Below are 16,865 nucleotides of genomic sequence, written 5' to 3' on the forward strand. Positions count from 1 at the left end.
GAAGGTAAATAGTTCATGAAGGAGATTGTAGAGAAAGGTGTAGTTTTATATGCCCTCATGCCTAGCCCCAAGGTGACAAGGAAAGAGCAGTATGCAGAAGAGAAAGAAGGGGGACAGAAGCACATAGACCCTGCAGTCAGATAGTTTCTTGATAAACATAAAGGCATCATCTTAGATGGAATGCCAAGATCCCTACCACCGGTGAGAGACATTGGTCATTGCATAGATCTGATCCTTGGATCTACTCTCCCAAACAAAGCAACCTGCAAACTCACTCCAGACCAGAATGCAGAAATGGCAAGGCATATTGAAGAATTGCTTGAATCGGGACTGATTGGAAAGAGCTTAATCCCATGTGTAGTAGCTATTGTCCTTGTACCCAAGAAAGAAGGAACTTGGAGGCTTTGTATAGACTCAAGGGCCATCAACAAGATAACTATAAGGTATAGGTTCTCAATCCCTAGGATAGAGGATTTACTTGATTGCTTGGGAAGTGCTAAGTATTTCACCAAAATGGATCTAAAGAGTGGATACCATCAAATTAGAATAAGGCCAAGGGATGAATGGAAAACAACTTTTAAAACCAATGAGGGGTTATATTAGTGGAAATTTGTGCTATTTGGGTTGTCCAACACCCCTAGTACCTTTATGAGATTGATGAATGAAGTCTTGGTGGAATTCATAGGAAAAATTATCATAGTATACCTAGATGATATCTTGATCTTCAGTCACACAAGGGAAGAACACATCAAACACATAGATATGGTTCTCAAGAGGTTACATGAAGAGAAACTAATGATCAATTTGGATAAGTGTTTGTTCATGCAGGAGGAGATCATCAACTTGGGTTTTGTAATCTCACAAGGTGAGTTGAAAATGGACCAAGAGAAGGTGAGTGCTATACTATATTGGCCAACACCTAATACTATGAATGATGTTTGGAGCTTCCATGGTTTAGAAACTTTTTATAGGAAGTTCATAAGAGGATTTAGTCATGTTTATGCACCCATGCTTGACACCATAAAGGGAGGACAAAAGTGTAGGTTTAGTTGGACCAAAGAGGCAGATGATTCATTTGAAACATTGAAGAAGAAGGTTGCAGAACAACCAGTCCTAGCCTTACCAGACTTCGACAAGATATTTCAGGTGGAATGTGATGCAATCCACATGGCTATTGGGGCAGTTCTCAGTTAAGAAGGAAGGTTTATCGCTTTTTTTAGTGAATTGCTAAATGATGCCAAGAAAAGATACTCATCTTATGACTTGGAGATGTATGCTCTAGGACAGTCTTTGAAGAAGTGGAGACACTATTTATTGCCTAAGGAGTTCATATTTTTTACTGATAATCAGGCACTTAGTTTCATAAATATCCAAGAGAAGCTAAACTACTAGAACATGAAGTGGGTAGAGACCCTACAAGCCTTCACGTTCACCATAAAACACAAGAAGGGAGTCAAGAACAAAGTTGTAGATGCTTTGAGCAGGAGGGTCTTAACTGTCAACCAGATCAAGATGGAGAGTGTTGGTATTGATTCCTTGAAGAGTATGTATGATGTTGATGAAGACTTTGGAGAGATATACAAGGTATGTGAAACCTTTTGTGAGAGGTATCATATTGAGTTTTCTAAAAAAATTATACAAAATGGATTGTTGTTCAAAGGAGTGCAGTTGTGTATTCCTAAGTGTTTCATGAGGTTGAATATCATTAGGGAGAAACATTGTGGAGCTATGGTAGGTCATTTTGGCCTTGACAAGACCCTAGATCTTGTAAAGAGACATTATTACTGGCCTAAATTGCAGGCAGATGTAAGAAAGTTTATGGAGACATGTGTAATATGTCAGAAAGCCAAAAGGAATTCCACAAATGCAAGTTTGTATCAGCCTTTACCCATTCCTTCTAGGCCATGGGAGAGCATAAGTATGGACTTTGTGTTGGGTCTGCCTAGGACAAGAAGGGGATTTGACAGTGTCTTTGTAGTGGTGGACAGTGTTAGTAAAATGGCTCATTTATTGCCATGTAAGACTTCTTGCGATGCATCATATGTTGCAGACCTATTCTTCAAAGAGATAGTCTGGATACATGGATGGGCCCTAAACATTGTTTGAGACAGAGATGTGAAGTTGATAGGTCACTTTTGGAGGACCCTTTGGAAGAAGTTGGGGACTAACCTAGCTTTCTCATCAGCCTACCATCCTCAAACAGATGGGCAAATTGAATTTGTTAATAGGTCATTGGGAAACCGATTAAGGTGTTTGACAAGCCAACATGGAGAAAAATGGGACAACATATTGTCACAAGCAGAGTTCTCTTACAATGATACCATCAATAGGAGCACAGGGAAGTCTCCTTTCCACATTGTATATGGCATCCACTAAAGGGGAGTATTGGAGTTAAGGGATTTACCCAAGGAAGATCCCATTAGTGCAGACAGTGAATCTTTTGCATCAGTCATCAAAGAGGTGCATGAGCAAGTCAAGTCTCATCTCCAATAGTCTGCAGTGAAGTATAAGGCTCACGCTGATGAGAAAAATAGAGATGTACAGTTTAGTGTTGGGGATTTGGTATGGGTACCTTTGAAGAAGGAGAGACTCCCAATAGGCAAATACACCAAGCTCATGCAAAGGAAGATTGGACCATGTCAGATATTAAAGAAATGTGGAAAAATGCCTATGAGATCCAACTTCCTCCTGATCTTGGACTATCACCCATTTTTAATGTGTGTGATCTTACACTTTTCAAAGGTAGTGACAATGAAGGGGAAGAACCAATGCAGGTTGCAGCAGAAAATGACATTCCAAGGCATGAATCACCTAATTTGAGCAAAGTGTTAGACACTAGAGTCACAAAGAAGACAACGAACAAGGAGTACATTGAGTACTTGATGGCTTGATAGGAAAAACTAGACTCTGAGGCAATTTGGATGACAAGTAAGCAAATATCCAACCATGGTGCAGTTACAAACTCTGATCTCAAGTGGGCTTGAGATCTCTTCTCCCAAGGAGTATGGTGTAGGGGCACCTCCTCAACACTCAAATAATGAACCTAAGGATGAAGAATAGGATCATTATATTTTCTTAGTGTGTCTTATGTTTCATGTATGCAATAAACCCCACCATGTAAGCCCATGTCACCAATTAGGCAATTTGATAAGCCAATTGGGACAATGTGGTCAATAGGGGTAGTAGATGGTTTAGTTTTGTGTTTGATAGGTTATTATACATGTTTTAGGAGTGTTTGGTTGATCCATGTGTGTGGATTCCAACCTTAGCAAGTATGACAACATTTTGTGCAAAATTGCAACTTTTGTAAAATGCAACTTTTGAGTGCAAAAGTGCAACATTTTGAAATTTGGTTGGGGGAAGCCTTTCAATGGATGCAAAATACTCAAAATTAGATGGAAAACTATTGGAGAGTTTTATAAGCCTTGTGGACATGATTCCCAAGGTTTTTGTTGTTATAATTAGAGTTTGTGAAGTAATAAAATACAAAATACTGTACTTTTCCCATAAATTCTGAGTTTGCAGGAGTTGCACGTGCTTGTATGGATTGATTTGAACCACACCATCTATGGAGTAGATAGAGGGATTAAATAAATTTTCTTTTGTGGTGGTCTGATGTACTAATTGTATCAGAGTAGAGAGAACCCTCTATTCTTCTGACTGCAACCCAAAATTTGAAGGTTTTGGAGAGGGTTTTAGACAAACATGGCCTTATCTTGCATTCTAGTCCATTAGAAGACTCTTCCTTTGGAGGGATGCAGGATAAGCCTATGTACTTTAAATTTTTCATTTTTGGTTGTAGGGGAAACTTGGTTGTGTGGAGAAAGGAGCAAAGCTAGGTAGGCATCTCTATGTGACTACCTAGGACAAGATTTAGGACAGTCATCACAAAATGTCATAGTTGTGGATTCCAAGTGTGTAACCCTAGAATTAAAGGTTACTCACCATCCCCCATATGCCCATATAATTTTTTTTCCATGCTATGTTCATTGGTTGGTAGTTTCTTTGGAAAATAGGCCTAATTGCCCCTATTAGGTCTCTTGGCCTCTAAAGGGATCAAACCTTGTAATTGTAGACCTGGTCAAACCATTTTGTGGATCAGGACAACATCAAAAAGGGTATTTGAAATGGTAATTTTTTTTAATGGGTGTGTGGAACATTTTTTAGTTATGATCAATTTTATCACCAAATAGGACTACAAGCCTAGGGGGTAGGTTTCTAAAGGAGGTACAAGGAACTAGAGTCTAATCCCAAAACCAATGCTTGGACCAATTTCTAATGGCCATAAATGAACCAAATCCTAAGTCCTTGGGAGCAGGGTTTCATAGGATGGTGTAGAGTAGGTATTGAGGCATTTACTCATCTTGAGTAGGCCCAAGCCTAGTGAATTTGTGTGTAGTTTCATTCAAGGTGTGGAGTCCTTCCTTGCAAGACCCTTGTGATCATTTGAGGGGTCCGAAGTCTAATCTTGTTTGGGCTTGTCCTTAGGTGTGTGGGTAGGGCTCTACATCACATCTATTGCTTGATACTCCATTCCAACATCTTTCATAATGGCAGATAATTCTTGATATGAGTGAGGTAGAATATTTGATGGTGGTAACAAAAACTCACCTATCAATCTACAGCAAAAAAATATAATTTTTTAATATAAATAATATTATGGTACAACATGATTAGTCATTTATTAACTATAATGACATATATGACATACCTTAGCATACATGAGAGTATTATGTTGGATAAACCATTCATAACCTTCAAGTTCACCAACAACAATACAATAGAGAGAAGAGTTGTCTGGGAGCCTTTGTAAAGGGCCTCAGATGCCTTGTAGTGTCCACCGTTGACTTGACTTGATTTGATTAGAGTTGACTTTTATTTCATGCATGATAGACTTATCTCGACTATTTATGGTGATTTGGATGATGATTGTTCATGTGTTTTAGTTACGCATTGTGATAATAGACATTATTGTGCATATGCTATTTTGGATGATTTGATCATGTGATTCGATGTAAACTATATGCTTGCTATGTGATAGATTATCAAAAGATTATATTGATCATGGATTTGATGTTGATTTTGATTACACTAACCTTATTTCATGATATTGATGAGATGCTTATGAAATGTGTTTGACTATTATTTGAATATCTTCATTATAGAGGCAATTCCACATCACTCATTGTGAGCGGGATGTGTCATCGTGACTCTCTATCACTTGCCTATTATGATGTGTGTGTGTGTGTGTTGTATTATCATTTTGTGGTTGCAGGACCTTGTAGGTACTAGACATCGACTCCACCTGGCTTCACAGGTCTGAGTGTGTCTTTAATTCCAATGGCTTATGTGGTTCGGAGATAACATGAGTTTCATTCACATACTCTTGGTCTAAGATGTGCACCAAGTGTCGTAGCCTCTTGGCGTAATTTGCCACATCATTTTGTGAGTTTGATCCTTTCAATATTGTGAGTATCTTTAGAGATGGTTGATTTATTTGATTATGTGATTCTTGATGTGTGATTTTATAATTAATAATGCTTATTTTAATGCATTTAATTTATTGGCCCTGAGCATTTAATTATTTGATATTTTATGTTATTTATTTTGTATGATTTTAATATTTATTTGGTATTTTAATCTTTATTGAGGTTTGACCATTTATTTGATATTTAATTATTTATTGTTTAATAATTCTTTGATATTTTAATGTTGATTAATATTTATTGGTGGATTTTTATTTATTTATTGAGCCTTGGTTATTTTATGTTTATTTATTTATTCGGCTTTTTAGCCTTGGCATCTTGTATTTAATTATTTAATTGGTTTTATCTTAAATGGCCCTTAGATATTTAATAGGGCATGGTAATTATTGTTTGTGCATTGGTAATCAATACTTTATAATATCTTATTACATTTTTCTTGTTACTTGGTAAATAATATTTTATACAATTTTAGTTATTTCTCTCGTTACAAGAGTAAATGAGTTTATTATATTCCCCACCTACCATTAAATGCTATTGGCTTGACTATTTATGAGATTATATTTAATTTAATTTTTTTAATTTATTTATGGCTTATGTTTTATTTATATAGTTGGATTTATTTATTAGGAGTGTATGAACACATTTGAATAAAATTATAATATCTTCCCACTAAGTTGTATCATGGGTAGTCTAGGCATGTTGTCGGGGGTTTTTTTTTAACATTCTTGGAGATTTTTTTTCGACAAAATTTGGATTGTGGCTTGTTTTTTTTCTGGATCTTGTGTTTGGATTTGGATTTGGAGTTCTTCATCAAATTTCTTCCATAACTTCTAATTCTAGGTTGGACCCCTTGTCTTTTGTAGAGATTATTTTATTTATCTGTATTCTCTATGTCTGTAGAATTGTTGTTTGTGGGTTTTAAATGGGGAAAATGATTATAGTCAAACTACAGATTATGTATTTTAATTTATTCATTTTGATTCTGTGTCGCAATTTGTATTTTATGTTTGCGTTGTATCTACGGTTCTTAGGTACAGATTGGCAATTTTATTTCTAACATTTCTCCAAAAATATCAACTGGGCTTTTACTAAATTTGTTGGGTCTTTTTTTATTGAAGTCATCTAAATTATATATAAAAAATTGTGAAATTTGAAATCTGGGTTTTTAAGTTATGACTAAAACACTATGACTGCATATTTGGAGTATTTCAGTATTTTACTTATTTTAATATGTTTCTCTCAGTCATTTGTTTGTACCAAAGGCTTTTCAGATGCTTATAGATGATTATATAGAGTGTAAAATTGATGGATTTGATGAATATTTTATGGTTTTTATTTTATATGATCTTTATTATGGAGTTATGCCTCTACCATGTTGAGAAGTCATGGTAGAGAGAGTTACTTATTGTGCTCAATCCAGCAAGTAGATGTGCCTTGTTGCGGAAATTTATTATCCTATTGATGCATTTTATGCTATGAGGCTCTTGTTGTTTAATTGGCTTTATGACCTTTGGATGACCATGTATATGAATGGGTCTATGATGATTACGATTTCAGATTTAATTAATATTATGAGCCTCTTATTGCATTTAGTGTTTGGGCCATGTTAGGGGGGAGTGGGTGTCCATGTGATGACCGAGGTCATGAAAGAGAGGCTTGCATGAGGTTCCTAGTAAGGATGTATGAATTGCATAAGGTTCCTACTAAGGATTTATGAATTGCATAAGGTTCCTATTAAGGATGCATGAACTTTAGACTGCCAGGGCACATTGGAAGTTTATCATGTTTTGTAATTAAGTGATAACCTAATAATTAATGGGTTGGGTAGTTAGATTCATTAATAAAGATAATAAGTGATGTGAGCCTCATGACTTGATCCTAGGGAGGACGTTTTAGGATAATAATGAGAAGGCCATTTCTATGGCAAGTCAATCTCCCTTGTTCTCTCATAGGTTGAGATGGCTCCACATGCCCATAAGGCTAGTGCCTTTTGTTGTTATATATATTACATTTGTTATGTTAGAGGATGGAATGTGATGACACTCTACTCCTACATGTGTCCCCTTGTGGTTTATTATTATCTTTTTGAGTTTGCATTTATGCCTTGTTGATTTGTGTGTCTTTGGAAGTTTAGTCTTGTATGATGTGATTGGCCCATGTGTGCGAGTCCATGTGTGGATTGTCTCTTTGGTTATATGTCATCTTAGGTTTAGAGTATGTGTTGGGACCTTGTGTCATCTCCTAGCATGGGGGCTGGCTCCTTTGGTTCCACATGGTCGGGTGGTTGGTGCTTTTAGCCATTGGGATGTTCTCTTGGATTATTCATGTGTGGATGTGGATTATCCTTCTTGATGGAACATACATGTACCTTGTAGCAGATTTATATAATAAAAATGATGAAATGCATGTATGTAGTATCTTTTTTGTGGTGGATGGAATCATGTAAAAAAATAGCTATGTTCTTGAAGTATTGTTATATAAATGTATCTGTAAGTAATTCATGAATGGTAGTTAGGATATTTTATGATTTGTAAATGTGGAATTGAGAAGTTCTTGTTAAATGAAGGGAATGATTTCATGTACCTAAATTTGGCAATGGTTTTGCAATTGAAATAGATGTGATTTGTAATATGATCTTTTTGTATTGGTTAGAAATGAATTTTATGGTTATTCTTTAGATTGTGATTTAAAATGTGAAAGAACCCTGAGAAAAGGAATAATCTTAAATGTCAATATTGAGGATGTTATATAATATGGATAAGCTTTAGATAATGATGTCTCAACGTGTACGTTGGAAATTAAGAAAAGTATGCAGAGAATGAAAAAGATCATGGAAGGAAAATATTAGGATTTGTGTGTTATGCGTTAGGGTTTATTATAAAATGAAATGATCATGTTAGGAAAGTGGTTGTATGTGTAGCTAGATTAGAAAAAGGAAATTGTTGCTAATGGAATCATGGATTTTCTTTTGGTGCTATGTGTAAGCTATGATGTAATGAAGGGATTATAATTGTGAATACATCATGCTGCTAATAGGTAAATCATGCTAGATAGATAGTAAGTGACTTGTATATGATGTATGCCATGTACTTATATTAGAAGTAATTGATTTATATAGTTATATGTTTGTAAGTTAGTAAATGAACTTTATGATTGAAAGAATAGTGTGATGTTTTTATTACTCGTGATTAAGTAAAGAAATAAGGGAAATTAGTTTATCATGTGGATTGAAGAATAAATTATGATTTATACATTATGAGTAGATAATCATAATAGATGGAATGAGATCATGTTAGTATTAGATACAATTGAAGTATGTTTAAATGATTAGTAAGGATGGATTATACCCATGCATTAGGATTGCACTATTATAGAAAATGATAAGAGCATGTAGAAAGGAAATGATGGGTTAAAACACATTTAGATTTGGTGCATAAAATGAATGTATGAATATGGAGTTGTCATACATTTCTAAGGAAGGAATGTAATATGTAGTAAAATGGTAGAATGGCATGCATATCATGATGGATAGATAATTTGGTAGGGTGTATATCTCCTGGTGATGAAGAAATGAATACGATGCATTAAATTAAGATGGAATATGTTTATCATGTGAGTACGATGTTATTATGGTGGTAAAATAAGTAATGACATTGAAGTACCTTAGAGAGAGATTAATGATGTTATGTTATTTCCGCTTACGTAATTAATGTAATGATGTATGTTCATAACGGTTATTGGTTAATGAATGTAATTAGATGGAGATGTTATGTGACACATTAGTTGTTAATAGATGTTAATAAAAAAAAATTAATCTCCATTATTGTGTTAGTAGTTTTAATTTCTCTAGGGTATTTTGGTAGGCATTACATACCTTCTCAAGTAGAGAGACATCATGAACAACATCAAGGTCATATTCATCATCATGATTAGTTGCACCAGTACTAATTGTGTTAGAATCAATGACAATCCCAAAGACACTGAGAGGGGGGTGTGAATTAGTGTTTTACTGGTTGGCAGAATAATTAACCTTATTAAGAACTTTGTTTCCCAAAACAGTGTACTGGTAAATAAGAAGTAATGCAGCAAATAAGAATAACAGAGATATCATAGAGAACACACCATAACACAAGATATTGAATGAGGAAACTCAGTGTGGGAAAAACCTTAGTGGGATTTGTGACCCACAATATTCACTCACTGGCCAATGAATAAATATTACTTACAATGAGGGGCCTGCACATGCAGGAAGACTAGCAGCCTAGAGCTCACTACTCAATTACAAAATAGAAGTCTCACTGACTTACAAAATGGCTTATCAAAATCCAATACAATGTACTACTTCAGATCAGCATCAACTATGTCAGGTTCAGTACCAGTTTAAGTTCAGTCTATTTACCAAAACCTTCGCTGTCAACTATATCACCTTATACAAAATATCATCTATATTCTCATCATATATTTTCTATCCTCCATCTACAAAATGACCTATAAGATCTCATACATATATATGAGTCTTTTACAATATGCCATGTAAGTTTTTACAAAAGATGATTACAATATAAAACAATAAACGAAGTTTATTCCATGTTGTCTTGAGTGTCGGTATGCATTATTTCCACTATCGGTGAAGTGTCTACCGGTGTATGTAGTAGTCTATTGCTGGTGCCGGTAACTATCGGTGGGTTTCCAGGTGATTTCTAGTTGGTTGCCATCAATGACAACATCAACTATTCTCATAAGAGTGTAGAATGCTAACAATCTCCCCCTTTGGCATTGGTGGCAAAACTCATGAGAAAAATCCAAAAACTATTCCAAAACTGAAGTCCAAAAAGATGTGCTCCCCCTGAGCAAATGATCTCCTCTGAATAAGCATTTTTCTCTCCACTACTCCCCCTTTGACATCAATGACAAAGGTTGTCAAAAATAGTCAAATGAGTGCAAAAATTTCATCTCAAGGTTTGTAACCGGTTGGTTACAATTTGAAAGATATCTTCTAAAACCAAATTTAGATTCTGCATAAACCTTTTGTTGTCATTCAGGGTTGCCTCGGTCTGTTGGATTGTGTCAGTGAGATAATGCATATGATCTTCCGGTGATCGTTCTCCCTGAAGTAATGCCTTAGATATTTCTATTCTCTGAGAAATAAGATTTTCCAATTTAGGACCAAGTTTATTATTAAGCTCTCTACCATTAGACCTTATCCTTCCCTTTTCTTTCTCAAGTTTCTCTAATTTTTCCTCAAAACCAGCCATCTCTTGCTCAAAAACTGATATGTGATCAGATTAACCAATTATGTTGTCAGCTATGTCATTGATTTCCTTTTGTGTTTTACTGATCTCCTTGTCTATGTCCTTTGTCAGAAGGTGAGGTTTGCATGTTTCCCTGTATATCTCTTTGTACTCCAAAATAGTAGAGTTCAGTGCCAGTAATAATGTATTCAGTTGTTCAGTGCACTTCTTAATGGTGTCATCAAAGAATTTTTTCTTCTCTTTTTCAACTCTTTCCTTTATTGTATCCTCATTTACTTTATCAATCGTTATTACATTGTCAACAATAAATTTGGACATTGTGTCCAATTGGCCTAAAGAATCCTTAATATGTTATATGTTACAATTTGGTGCAATCAATTTAAGAACAGGTATAGTGTTATCAATTGCTTTGTAGGCCAAAGCATTGCAATCTGTTATCTTTTTGATTGAATCCAAAAGTAACTATGTGACATTGGTAGGTTTGAATTCACTTGTTGATGTGTCAGATGTCTAACCAGTTGCCTTTATTACCTATGTGCTTTCATCAATTGTAACCATTTCACTTGTGTTTACCTCTGGTGGATCAGTCTATGTTTGCATCTCAACTAGCAAGGGTTTCTCAGACTGCTTTGATGTCACAGTGATTGTCAGTTTCTCTGCCTCAGTAGGTTTCTCAGTAAGTTATGTCGATATCTTAGTCTTTAGTGGCCCTATGCCAACATCTATTCCTTCAGTAGGTTTCTTTGTTTCTAATGGTTTCATTGTTTGGGTTGGGATCTCAACCTCAATAGTCTATACCGGTTTCTCAACCAATTTGCCACTTCCAACATTGTCTTCCATAACCTTTGTATTGTCCTTATCTACAACAATATTCACTTCATGAGTATCCACATTCATGGTGAAGAGTATCTCAAATTCAGGATTAGTATCATCATCTGTAACACCTTCAGTGTCAATAACTGGTGGATCATCAATATGTACAGGTGCAGTATCCAAAGGTGGCAGTAAATCATCAGTAATCTTGATGTTTGAAATACCACCAACTTTACCTTTTCCCTTGTCCTTATCCTTCTTATATACTTTAAATGTCCTCTTTGGTCAATTCATTTCCTCTTGTTTTTGCTTCTCCATAAAAAATATATCCCTGTTATCAGCAATCTCATCTGCAATCTCTTTTACTCTACCTGCCATTAAACTTACTTGCTGGTGTCCACTAGCAAAAACAAATTGGTTGGCCTCAGAGATTAATTCATCAATTTCCTCTTTTGAATTTACAGGATGTAAAGCTAGAAGTTTTTTAACCTTTAGTTTCTTATCTAATTCTATCATTGCAATCCTTTTTGCTTCTACTCTCCTATACAGATCATTTGGTAGGTCATCCACAACTTCAATTAAAACCTTTTTATATATGTCCAGATGTAAAATTATACTATTCTCAATGCTTTCCCTATCTGAATCATTAAATGTGTTATACAGTTGGTGTACATTGGCCAAATTTCCACCATCAGTTATCTCATTCACTAAATCATTCAAGGAAAGGGTAACAGGTTGTTGTTTCTTCTTTGGTGTTAGTTTCTTTGGTGGTCCCCTTACTGCCTGTTGTTTCTTCCTTAAATTCCTTGTTCTCTTAGGTGAAGGAGAGGATACCAGTGAAGGTTTTCTCTTTCTCCTTTCAACTTGTTTGAACTCAGCTGCCTTGTCACTCTTGGTTCCAGATGATGTGTCAACCGGTGAAATGTGTGCCTCTAGTTGAAGTCCTTCAAGTTCACTAGCCGATATCCCACTAATGTTCATTACATTTTCCTTGATTTCCTTAACTTGATTAGAAGCATCTCTAATAATGTTTTCTCTTTTCTTCCTTTTCTTCAATGTATTTACATCACTTTCAATAGTCTCATCACTACCAAAAACTTGTTCTGATGGTTCTCTTGGTGCATTCAATAAAGCTTAAGCATATGTCTCCAAAATGTTAAGATCTACTTCATATCCCATTTCAATCACCCAGATATTCCTAGGGAGTATAGCCTCCATCGATGTCTCATCTCTCTTGCTAACAAAACAAATTTCTTTGTTATATTTGTCCACTACACTCTGAGGTATCCTTTCTCTAGTTTTCATTTTTGCTTGGAAAGTTTTGAAGTATTCAATTATGTTGTTGTCCTTTGCAGTTCCCATGTTGGTAAAAGCTTCTTGTAATTGTTTTCCTACCAATATGTCATATCCAAAGTCTTTAGGTCCTCTACCGGGGATTTCCTTAGTGAAATATAGCATTAAATATACCAAAAGATTTTCAAAGCGGAATGTCTCTTTCTTATCTCCTTTAATCTTTTTCAAATTATAAACGAGTTCATATTTTAGCCACTCACACACATCTATCATTGCATTGTTGTTGACCATCTCATAAGCACTTTTTATACAAATCCTAGAAACTGAATTTAGCCTGTTAGCATGTGTAGTCTTGTAACCTAGCACCATACTCACAAATATTACATTGATGTCTTTGATATCATTCACTCTCAGTGATCTATTGTCAAATGTTGCTCTGGTTAGGGTCATCACTTTGTTGTTAGGAACATTCTTTGTTTTGTCAGGTCTGTTGTCGGTTGAGGGTAAACTAGTTGCTGCCCTAATTACTTGTCGGGTTATTTTGCAGACAGAATCCAACCATAAAAATTCTCCATGTGCTCTACTCAAGACAATTCTTACTACTTCCTCTATAAATTGGGGAATGTTTAGTATCTCCACAAAACCTAGAGTTTCTATGATTTTGTGTTCGGTTTGACATCACCATTTTCATCACAAATCACCTTAGTAAACATTTTCATGAATTCTTCGGAACCTAGTTCTTCTATATTGCAATGTATATAAATCCTAGGGTCTTCTACAAAAGCTACACCTTTAGGAATTTTTGAAAAAGCCCCTACAGAGTCATCTTGCTTAGCTACTTCAAGAATTATTTTATATACGGGCCTAGGGTGTTTCACATTTTCCACAATAGTAGGGTTTCAAATAAACTCGAGTGCAGAAGAAGAAGCCATTGAAAAATACCTTTAGTTGCCTGAAAATATTCTAAATGTTTGAAGAAATCACTTCGTACCTTTGCCTTGAATGTCTTCACTCTGTTTTCGTGCTCTCTGCTAATTTGAATGCTCTATGAGTCAAAAAAGAGGGAAATTAGCTGATTTATAATGACATTTTTCTTACCAACCACATTAAATACTCATCGGTCAAGTGAAAAATTAACACATCTATCGGTAAAGAAGAAATCTATCTTCTCACCATCAATCGAGGGTAATCTACATGATTTTCAACTTACTACAATACCCCAAAGGATTACTTCTTAGTCAGATGAAGAATCTCCTGCCGGTGGAGGATTACTCTGGTTTACCAATATAGAGATTGTTTCATCAACATTCTGATCTCTCTTCCTAATCCATTGTTTTGAAAACTCTTGCTTTACCTCTTCTACCTTTTCTTTGCCTTTCAAACTAAAGCCTTTATTGTTTGCCGGTGAAGTCTTTCTTCTACAAAATTTTGCAATATTTTCAATTTTGTTACAAGAATAACAAGTTACATTATTCCTCTGAATAACCTTTCCATATCCTACGCCGGTTTGTGTTTAGAATTGATTAGATAAGTGTCCATATCTTCCACAAATATAGCATTTCACATTCATTCTGTAATTTTCTGAATTATGACCAACTTTGTTGCATTTGGAACATTGACTGGTGGGTGCATTAATATTCTGATTGTTTCTAAATCTACACCAATTTTCTCTCTGACCATATTTGTTGCAATTGAAACATTTTTCATTAAACTTATGAGCATTAGGTTGTCTTATTGGTTTGTTATGATCTAGATTGTTTGCAATATCAGAACTTTCTCCAACTTCAAATCCAAGTCCATTTGTATCTCCATTAGGTATCTGACTTTTCAGCATGTCATCAAGCTCGTCTGAACTTTTCTTGACTTTCTCTTTGTGTTGATCTGTAGTAGCCAACTCATTTTCCATAATATTGTTTTGTCTCATAAGCTCAGTTTTATCATGTTGCATGTGAATCTGATCTATTTTTAACATATCATTTTCATGACTAGGTCTTATATTTTCATTTCCATCATCATTGATTCTTCTAGTCAAGTCTTCTTCATTCTTCTTCCTGTCTTCAATGTCTTTACATAACCTCAGTCATATCTTGCATTTCATTCTTCATATTATTGTTTTCCTATCTCAACTTGTTTGCAAGCTCATTAAGAGTTTCTTTTTTCCTCATCATCTTTCTGCATCTTCTCATGAAGTTCTTTTATTTTATTTTGTGCTATAGCAAGGTTCTCCTGAAGTCTAATGAATTCTTGTGTAGTCCTTAGATCATCTTCAAGTTTGATATTCTTCAATTTCTTTATATCATAATCTACAAGAGCTCCTTCCAATTGTTTTCTTAAGTTCTCCATCTGTACTAGTTTCAAAATCTTCCTCAAGTTGTTTGACTTTTGAAAATAGAGGACCAAGCTCTAATACCAATTGTTAGAATCAATGACAGTCCCAAAGACACTGAGAGGGGGGGTGAATAAGTGTCTTACCGATTGGCAGAATAATTAACCTTATTAAGAACTTTGTATCCCAAAATAGTGTACAGATAAATAAGAATAATAGAGACAGCATAGAGAACATGCCATAACACAAGATATTTAATGAGTAAACCCGGTGTGGGAAAAACCTCGGTGGGATTTTTGACCCGCAATATTCACTCACTAGCCAATGAATAAATATTACTTACAATGAGGGGCTTGCACATGTAGGAAGGCTAGCAGCCTAGAGCTCACTGCTCAATTACAAAATAGAAGTCTCACTGACTTACAAAATGGATTATCAAAATCCAATACAGTGTACTGCTTCAAATCAGCATCAACTATGCCAGGTTCAGTATCAGTTTAAGTTAAGTCTATTACCAAAACCTTCATTGTCAACTATATCACCTTATACAAAATAACATGTATATTCTCATCATATATTTTCTATCCTCCATCTACAAAATGACCTATAAGATCTCATACATATCTATGTGTCTTGTACAATATTCCATGTCGGCTTTTACAAAAGATAATTACAATATAAAATAATAAACAAAGTTTATTCCATGTCGGCTTAAGTGTCGGTATGCATTATTTCTGTTGTTGGTGAAGTGCCTACCGATGTATGTAGCAGTCTATTGCCGATGCTGGTAACTGTCGGTGGGTTGCCAGGTGATTGCCAGTTGGTTGCCATTAATGACAACATCAACTATTCTCATAAGAGTATAGAATTCCAACAAAATATGTCATGGATCAATGTATTTGTACCATCATCTTCAATTGTGTTTTGTGGCTCATGATCATCATCTTCCATGGGATCATTATCTTCAATTTTGATATTCACACCTCCATGTTACTCCACTTTGAATACCATATTATTTGGGTTGTGTTGATCCATATCATGTGCTCCAGGGTGCTCGACCTATATAAAATTTATAAACATAAATAAACCATGATCATGATCTCATCATCAAGTGATTTCTTATGTATACAAATTGTTAAAATGATATAATGAAAAACTTACCAATGGATGATAATCATGTCCACCTTCAATGTGACCATGCAGCCTACAATGTTTCTTAGTTGTTTTGATTAGAAGTCTTCTAGTCTTTAATCCCTTACAAATTTTGCAAGGACAATAACATTTTCCATCACCTTTTCTTTTCAAGTTAGACCATAATCTAGCAATAGTCTCCTTATTTTGTTATTCACTAATATTGTCTGACATGGACTTTCTTCACAAGAAAAAAAATCGAGCTATAGAAATAGTTATATAGAAGTTGAAATGTTAGTTATGAAATCATGTTTCAGTATAATATACCAAATTAAATTACTTGAACATAGAAATTATGCAAATTGAACCAAAACCATTTAACTCTTATTTTTCATCTCAAAACATATCTAATGGCTTTGTGGTGATTTAGAGCAGGTGATATGCCCATTGAGAGTCATAGACCCAAGTTAGTCTAAAAGGAAAGTAACTATTCATTCCCATGCTCATGCATGCTTACATGACTAATGTTGCCCTTGTGTATCCTAAACATTGGAGAGACCTTAT

This window comes from Cryptomeria japonica, chromosome 10 (assembly GCF_030272615.1).
Source record: "Cryptomeria japonica chromosome 10, Sugi_1.0, whole genome shotgun sequence".
NCBI lineage: Eukaryota > Viridiplantae > Streptophyta > Pinopsida > Cupressales > Cupressaceae > Cryptomeria > Cryptomeria japonica.